The following is a 9,015-nucleotide window of genomic DNA, read 5'->3' as shown; positions in this document are numbered from 1 at the left end:
ATTCCTAAGAATTTTCCCTCTGTTAGCTTTGTGATAGGTGATCCGTTTATCATTATGTTAAGAGGGACATCTGTAGCTCTGTTACCAAACTGAATGAAGTAGGTTTTGTCAATGTTTAGTGTAAGTTTGTTAGTTCTCATCCAGGTAGATATTTTCTGTAATTCGGTATTTACAGTATTGGCTAGCGTGACTGGGCTCGGGTGGGAGAAGACGTATGTAGTGTCATCTGCAAATAGTGTGGGTTTGAGTAATTGCGAAGCATTTGGTAGGTCATTTATGTATAGGAGAAAGAGAAGAGGGCCAAGGACACTTCCCTGTGGGACACCAACTGTAATTGGTTGTGCAGAGGAGTTTGCCCCATTTGCATACACATATTGGCTTCTGTTGCTGAGGTATGACTTGAGGTAGTTGAGGGAGTGCCCTCTTATACCATAGTGTGACAATTTTACGTGGGGCAAGTCATGGTCAACTGTATCAAAAGCTTTACGTAAGTCAATGAAGATCCCCAGTGGGACTTCTTTTTTCTCTATTGCAGTGTATATATGTTCTAGCATGTGTATAATAGCATCATTAGTATTTTTATTAGGCCTGAATCCAAATTGGCAGGGGTTGAGTATGTTTTGGGAGATAAGGTAGGAGTAGATTCGTTTATGAATTAATTTTTCGAAGATTTTTGAGAGAGGGTGTAAGTTGGATATTGGCCTATAGTTATTCAACTCTGTTTGGTCTCCTCCTTTGTGGATCGGGGTGACCATTAAAGACACAGCATCAACAACACGGCCACTTGATACTGGATTTCCGCAGGGAAGCGTCCTTGGTCCCCTGCTCTTCCTCATATACATCAATGATCTTCCATACGTATCCCAACACCTGAAACCCATTCTCTTTGCTGACGACACGACTTATGTCATCTCTCACCCTAATCTTGCCACCCTCAACACCATTGTTAATGAGGAGCTGATCAAAATATCGACTTGGATGACAGCCAATAAACTTAAGCTTAACACTGACAAAACCTACTATATTATGTTTGGTAGCAGAGCAGGAGATGCACAAATTATCATTAAGATCGACAACACTCTAATTAACAGACATAATGAGGGCAAATTCCTAGGCATATACCTTGACAACAACCTGAATTTCAGCACCCATATCCAACACATAACCAAAAAAGTGTCCAAAACGGTTGGGATCCTCTCCAAGATACGATACTACATGCCGCAAAATGCCCTTCTCACACTATACCACTCACTTATTTACCCATACCTCACCTATGCTATTTGTGCTTGGGGATCAACTGCAGCAACACACCTAAAGCCAATAATAACCCAACAAAAAGCTGCAGTAAGAATAATCACTAAATCCCATCCCTGGCAACACCCCCTCCCCCCACTTTTCATAGATCTAAACTTACTCCCTGTTCAGTACATCCACACTTACTACTGTGCGATCTACATCTACAGGACCTTAAACTCCAATATCAACCTTGACCTAAAACGCTTTCTTGGTAGTTGTGACAGAACCCACAGGCATAACACCAGACACAAACATCTCTACGACATTCCCTGTGTCCGACTAAACCTTTACAAAAATTCAATGTATGTCAAAGGCCCTAAAATCTGGAATACCCTACCTGAGAACTCTAGAACTGCAGACACATTCATCACCTTCAAAACTACCATTAGAAAACATCTTATCTCCCTGATACACCCCGTCAACTAACTACACGAATACCACCTGGTGGTTCACACTTACACTCACTCACCCATTTGACCATAAACAGAAACATTAATCTCAATCTTAAAATAATGAATCCTGTGATACTCCAATACTGAAACTATATACTGTGCCAAAACAAAAGCATTCACATTGCTAAACTCACAATCTAGTATTTAGTCACTTAGCCATAATACCAACTTACCTTATAATTAATTTCTATATAAAAATAACAATGGTTATAAATGACCATAATTTTTAAAGGGGTGGACCGGTAAGCCAGCGGAAGGCCTCGGTCAGATGACCAAAAGCTCCAAAGGCGGGTCATCATCTGACTAAGACCCGCGTCAGGAAACATTTGTCCTGTTTCCTGACGAACCTTACCTAACCTAACCTAACCTTATAATTTGTAATATTTTAAAATTAAGAATTAAACTAAGTCTGCCCGAAATGCCTAGCCATGCTAGGTGTTCTAGTGGTACACTCTGTAATCATTATTTTATTGCATGTAAACCACACAATAACCAAATTCTGTAAACTCAGAATTGTAATCCTTATAGAGAATAAACTTTGAATTGAATCGAATACAGTAGCTGTATAATCCCTACGGGTTTAGCGCTCTCCATGATAATTATTATTTAAATTTCGTATAGAAGTTATTTTTAAAATAATCATATATTGTAACTTACGTAGAAAAAATGTAAAAAAAAAAAAAACTAAGACTACAATGAAATGTGTATATAAAGTTTTAGTTAACTTAAAACTAAATGAAACAATTGCAAATAAGTTATTTTGTACTGTTTTTTTATTTTTCTTCTTCTTGTTATAATGATGCAGTAAGTATATACAAGTATGTTATATATGTGATGAAGATATAATTATGATCCCTGATGTTCCTCTTGGCTGCAGCAAGTGAAGGTGAACCACGTGAAGTGTAAGTTTGACCATTATTGTGTTGTGGGTGTTATTTAGAGGTATGTAGTGGGTGATGTAGGTATGGTGGGAGTGTAGGAACTGCAGGTGGTGGGTGTAGAGTGTCAGATATTGATGAGTGGTGGAGATTAATGTAGTGTTGGGGTGAGAAGTGTTGGGTGGCACCCCAACACTACCTTAATACTCTCCATCACTCGTCAATATCTGACACTCTACAACCACCACCTGCAGTTTATACACTTCCAACACACCTAGTTCACCCACTACATAGAGAGGTATGTGTGTTGGGTACTGGGAAGTTTGTTAAAGCATCAGGTAGCAAGACGTAGCAGTAATAAAGTATTAGTCACGCAGCATGTGTATATTGATATATATTATGAGTCTCACGTTTTGCGTTTACTGTAGCCTTCATGGACGGGTTGGGGGAGGGGGCCTATAAACAAAAGAAAAAGCATCACTGGTGTAGGCCTACTGGCTCATTCTAGGGAGGTCTAACACCCACTCATGTACTTGTCTAAACTGTTTTTAAAACTACACAAGGTTTGTTTCAGTGACGCTACTCCATAGTTTGTTCCATTCATCCACAACTCTGTTACCAAGCCAACGGTTTTCTATATCCTTTCTAAATCTAAATTTTTCCATCTTAAACCCACTGCTGTAAGTCATCTCTAGGCCAGATATTTCTAACGCATTATTTTATATCCCCTTTATTCCTAGTAAGTAAGTAAGTTTATTCAGGTATACACAAATACAGTTACATAGAATTATCATACATAGCAGCATATGTGTAGAGAACCTAGGATAACCCAAAAAGTCAGACAGAGTGACTTATTTCCATTGGGGTCTTTTTACCTTATTATTATAATATAAAGGTTATAATATTTTCTTATTATTCTACAATGAAGATAACATCTTAATATCATACTAAAAAGACTATCTACTACACGAGGGTCATTAAGACTATCTACAATACGAGGGTCATTACTAGGAAAAGGTAAAATTTACACGTATGTTAGCTAAAAAATAGAAAATCATTCCCCTCCCTTTCTGTAGCTACATTCATCAGACACCTTTTGGCACTCTTCTTGAACTGGTTCATGTTATGACTGGCTTTGACATGTGTGGGTAGTCTTCCATTCTTTTATTGCTGTACAATAAAAGGTGTTTGAAGCCTGGCCACTGACTGTGGGTACTACAGAGTTGTGCTCTCTCCCCCTAGTACTATGATTGCTTTGGTTCCCAACCTTGACAAAATTATTTTTTTTTTTTTTTTTTATTATCACACTGGCCGATTCCCACCAAGGCAGGGTGGCCCGAAAAAGAAAAACTTTCACCATCATTCACTCCATCACTGTCTTGCCAGAAGGGTGCTTTACACTACAGTTTTTAAACTGCAACATTAACACCCCTCCTTCAGAGTGCAGGCACTGTACTTCCCATCTCCAGGACTCAAGTCCGGCCTGCCGGTTTCCCTGAATCCCTTCATAAATGTTACTTTGCTCACACTCCAACAGCACGTCAAGTATTAAAAACCATTTGTCTCCATTCACTCCTATCAAACACGCTCACGCATGCCTGCTGGAAGTCCAAGCCCCTCGCACACAAAACCTCCTTTACCCCCTCCCTCCAACCCTTCCTAGGCCGACCCCTACCCCGCCTTCCTTCCACTACAGACTGATACACTCTTGAAGTCATTCTGTTTCGCTCCATTCTCTCTACATGTCCGAACCACCTCAACAACCCTTCCTCAGCCCTCTGGACAACAGTTTTGGTAATCCCGCACCTCCTCCTAACTTCCAAACTACGAATTCTCTGCATTATATTCACACCACACATTGCCCTCAGACATGACATCTCCACTGCCTCCAGCCTTCTCCTCGCTGCAACATTCATCACCCACGCTTCACACCCATATAAGAGCGTTGGTAAAACTATACTCTCATACATTCCCCTCTTTGCCTCCAAGGACAAAGTTCTTTGTCTCCACAGACTCCTAAGTGCACCACTCACTCTTTTTCCCTCATCAATTCTATGATTCACCTCATCTTTCATAGACCCATCCGCTGACACGTCCACTCCCAAATATCTGAATACGTTCACCTCCTCCATACTCTCTCCCTCCAATCTGATATTCAATCTTTCATCACCTAATCTTTTTGTTATCCTCATAACCTTACTCTTTCCTGTATTCACCTTTAATTTTCTTCTTTTGCACACCCTACCAAATTCATCCACCAATCTCTGCAACTTCTCTTCAGAATCTCCCAAGAGCACAGTGTCATCAGCAAAGAGCAGCTGTGACAACTCCCATTTTGTGTGTGATTCTTTATCTTTTAACTCCACGCCTCTTGCCAAGACCCTCGCATTTACTTCTCTTACAACCCCATCTATAAATATATTAAACAACCACGGTGACATCACACATCCTTGTCTAAGGCCTACCTTTACTGGGAAAAAATTTCCCTCTTTCCTACATACTCTAACTTGAGCCTCACTATCCTCGTAAAAACTCTTCACTGCTTTCAGTAACCTACCTCCTACACCATACACTTGCAACATCTGCCACATTGCCCCCCTATCCACCCTGTCATACGCCTTTTCCAAATCCATAAATGCCACAAAGACCTCTTTAGCCTTATCTAAATACTGTTCACTTATATGTTTCACTGTAAACAGCTGGTCCACACACCCCCTACCTTTCCTAAAGCCTCCTTGTTCATCTGCTATCCTATTCTCCGTCTTACTCTTAATTCTTTCAATTATAACTCTACCATACACCTTACCAGGTACACTCAACAGACTTATCCCCCTATAATTTTTGCACTCTCTTTTATCCCCTTTGCCTTTATACAAAGGAACTATGCATGCTCTCTGCCAATCCCTAGGTACCTTACCCTCTTCCATACATTTATTAAATAATTGCACCAACCACTCCAAAACTATATCCCCACCTGCTTTTAACATTTCTATCTTTATCCCATCAATCCCGGCTGCCTTACCCCCTTTCATTTTACCTACTGCCTCACGAACTTCCCCCACACTCACAACTGGCTCTTCCTCACTCCTACAAGATGTTATTCCTCCTTGCCCTATACACGAAATCACAGCTTCCCTATCTTCATCAACATTTAACAATTCCTCAAAATATTCCCTCCATCTTCCCAATACCTCTAACTCTCCAGGCAGTTAGGGTAAGATATAAACAGCTATTGGAGGATAGATGGGCTAATGAGAGCATAGGCAATGGGGTCGAAGAGGTATGGGGTAGGTTTAAAAATGTAGTGTTAGAGTGTTCAGCAGAAGTTTGTGGTTACAGGAAAGTGGGTGCAGGAGGGAAGAGGAGCGATTGGTGGAATGATGATGTAAAGAGAGTAGTAAGGGAGAAAAAGTTAGCATATGAGAAGTTTTTACAAAGTAGAAGTGATGCAAGGAGGGAAGAGTATATGGAGAAAAAGAGAGAAGTTAAGAGAGTGGTGAAGCAATGTAAAAAGAGAGCAAATGAGAGAGTGGGTGAGATGTTATCAACAAATTTTGTTGAAAATAAGAAAAAGTTTTGGAGTGAGATTAACAAGTTAAGAAAGCCTAGAGAACAAATGGATTTGTCAGTTAAAAATAGGAGAGGAGAGTTATTAAATGGAGAGTTAGAGGTATTGGGAAGATGGAAGGAATATTTTGAGGAATTGTTAAATGTTGATGAAGATAGGGAAGCTGTGATTTCGTGTATAGGGCAAGGAGGAATAACATCTTGTAGGAGTGAGGAAGAGCCAGTTGTGAGTGTGGGGGAAGTTCGTGAGGCAGTAGGTAAAATGAAAGGGGGTAAGGCAGCCGGGATTGATGGGATAAAGATAGAAATGTTAAAAGCAGGTGGGGATATAGTTTTGGAGTGGTTGGTGCAATTATTTAATAAATGTATGGAAGAGGGTAAGGTACCTAGGGATTGGCAGAGAGCATGCATAGTTCCTTTGTATAAAGGCAAAGGGGATAAAAGAGAGTGCAAAAATTATAGGGGGATAAGTCTGTTGAGTGTACCTGGTAAAGTGTATGGTAGAGTTATAATTGAAAGAATTAAGAGTAAGACGGAGAATAGGATAGCAGATGAACAAGGAGGCTTTAGGAAAGGTAGGGGGTGTGTGGACCAGCTGTTTACAGTGAAACATATAAGTGAACAGTATTTAGATAAGGCTAAAGAGGTCTTTGTGGCATTTATGGATTTGGAAAAGGCGTATGACAGGGTGGATAGGGGGGCAATGTGGCAGATGTTGCAAGTGTATGGTGTAGGAGGTAGGTTACTGAAAGCAGTGAAGAGTTTTTACGAGGATAGTGAGGCTCAAGTTAGAGTATGTAGGAAAGAGGGAAATTTTTTCCCAGTAAAAGTAGGCCTTAGACAAGGATGTGTGATGTCACCGTGGTTGTTTAATATATTTATAGATGGGGTTGTAAGAGAAGTAAATGCGAGGGTCTTGGCAAGAGGCGTGGAGTTAAAAGATAAAGAATCACACACAAAGTGGGAGTTGTCACAGCTGCTCTTTGCTGATGACACTGTGCTCTTGGGAGATTCTGAAGAGAAGTTGCAGAGATTGGTGGATGAATTTGGTAGGGTGTGCAAAAGAAGAAAATTAAAGGTGAATACAGGAAAGAGTAAGGTTATGAGGATAACAAAAAGATTAGGTGATGAAAGATTGAATATCAGATTGGAGGGAGAGAGTATGGAGGAGGTGAACGTATTCAGATATTTGGGAGTGGACGTGTCAGCGGATGGGTCTATGAAAGATGAGGTGAATCATAGAATTGATGAGGGAAAAAGAGTGAGTGGTGCACTTAGGAGTCTGTGGAGACAAAGAACTTTGTCCTTGGAGGCAAAGAGGGGAATGTATGAGAGTATAGTTTTACCAACGCTCTTATATGGGTGTGAAGCGTGGGTGATGAATGTTGCAGCGAGGAGAAAGCTGGAGGCAGTGGAGATGTCATGTCTGAGGGCAATGTGTGGTGTGAATATAATGCAGAGAATTCGTAGTTTGGAAGTTAGGAGGAGGTGCGGGATTACCAAAACTGTTGTCCAGAGGGCTGAGGAAGGGTTGTTGAGGTGGTTCGGACATGTAGAGAGAATGGAGCGAAACAGAATGACTTCAAGAGTGTATCAGTCTGTAGTGGAAGGAAGGCGGGGTAGGGGTCGGCCTAGGAAGGGTTGGAGGGAGGGGGTAAAGGAGGTTTTGTGTGCGAGGGGCTTGGACTTCCAGCAGGCATGCGTGAGCGTGTTTGATAGGAGTGAATGGAGACAAATGGTTTTTAATACTTGACGTGCTGTTGGAGTGTGAGCAAAGTAACATTTATGAAGGGATTCAGGGAAACCGGCAGGCCGGACTTGAGTCCTGGAGATGGGAAGTACAGTGCCTGCACTCTGAAGGAGGGGTGTTAATGTTGCAGTTTAAAAACTGTAGTGTAAAGCACCCTTCTGGCAAGACAGTGATGGAGTGAATGATGGTGAAAGTTTTTCTTTTTCGGGCCACCCTGCCTTGGTGGGAATCGGCCGGTGTGATAATAAAAATAAAAAAATAAAAAAAATCCATTTGTTCTCTAGGCTTTCTTAACTTGTTAATCTCACTCCAAAACTTTTTCTTATTTTCAACAAAATTTGTTGATAACATCTCACCCACTCTCTCATTTGCTCTCTTTTTACATTGCTTCACCACTCTCTTTACTTCTCTCTTTTTCTCCATATACTCTTCCCTCCTTGCATCACTTCTACTTTGTAAAAACTTCTCATATGCTAACTTTTTCTCCCTTACTACTCTCTTTACATCATCATTCCACCAATCGCTCCTCTTCCCTCCTGCACCCACTTTCCTGTAACCACAAACTTCTGCTGAACACTCTAACACTACATTTTTAAACCTAGCCCATACCTCTTCGACCCCATTGCCTATGCTCTCATTAGCCCATCTATCCTCCAATAGCTGTTTATATCTTACCCTAACTGCCTCCTCTTTTAGTTTATAAACCTTCACCTCTCTCTTCCCTGATGCTTCTATTCTCCTTGTATCCCATCTACCTTTTACTCTCAGTGTAGCTACAACTAGAAAGTGATCTGATATATCTGTGGCCCCTCTATAAACATGTACATCCTGAAGTCTACTCAACAGTCTTTTATCTACCAATACATAATCCAACAAACTACTGTCATTTCGCCCTACATCATATCGTGTATACTTATTTATCCTCTTTTTCTTAAAATATGTATTACCTATAACTAAACCCCTTTCTATACAAAGTTCAATCAAAGGGCTCCCATTATCATTTACACCTGGCACCCCAAACTTACCTACCACACCCTCTCTAAAGGTTTCTCCTACTTTAGCATTCAGGTCC

The 9,015-nt window shown here is 40.8% G+C and overlaps 1 protein-coding gene across 2 annotated transcripts in view; it reads left to right on the top strand.

Moving 5' to 3' along the window:
• Nucleotides 1-2,523: 2,523 nt before the first annotated feature.
• Nucleotides 2,524-9,015, top strand: part of RpS21 (ribosomal protein S21) — a 38,459-nt gene continuing 31,967 nt past the window's right edge. The window contains exon 1 of one of the 2 annotated variants that reach the window (XM_053789076.1): nucleotides 2,524-2,650. The gene's annotated coding sequence lies outside the window, so the exon portion shown is untranslated. Of the gene's footprint in view, nucleotides 2,651-2,905; nucleotides 2,925-9,015 lie in introns of those variants that run through there. The other variant, XM_070094155.1, reaches the window with a different exon arrangement.

The sequence above is a fragment of the Cherax quadricarinatus genome, chromosome 44 (genome assembly GCF_038502225.1).
Source record: "Cherax quadricarinatus isolate ZL_2023a chromosome 44, ASM3850222v1, whole genome shotgun sequence".
Taxonomy (NCBI): Eukaryota; Metazoa; Arthropoda; class Malacostraca; order Decapoda; family Parastacidae; genus Cherax; species Cherax quadricarinatus.
The sequence above is the reverse complement of the archived record's forward strand: the minus strand, read 5'-3'. Positions and strand labels throughout refer to the sequence as shown.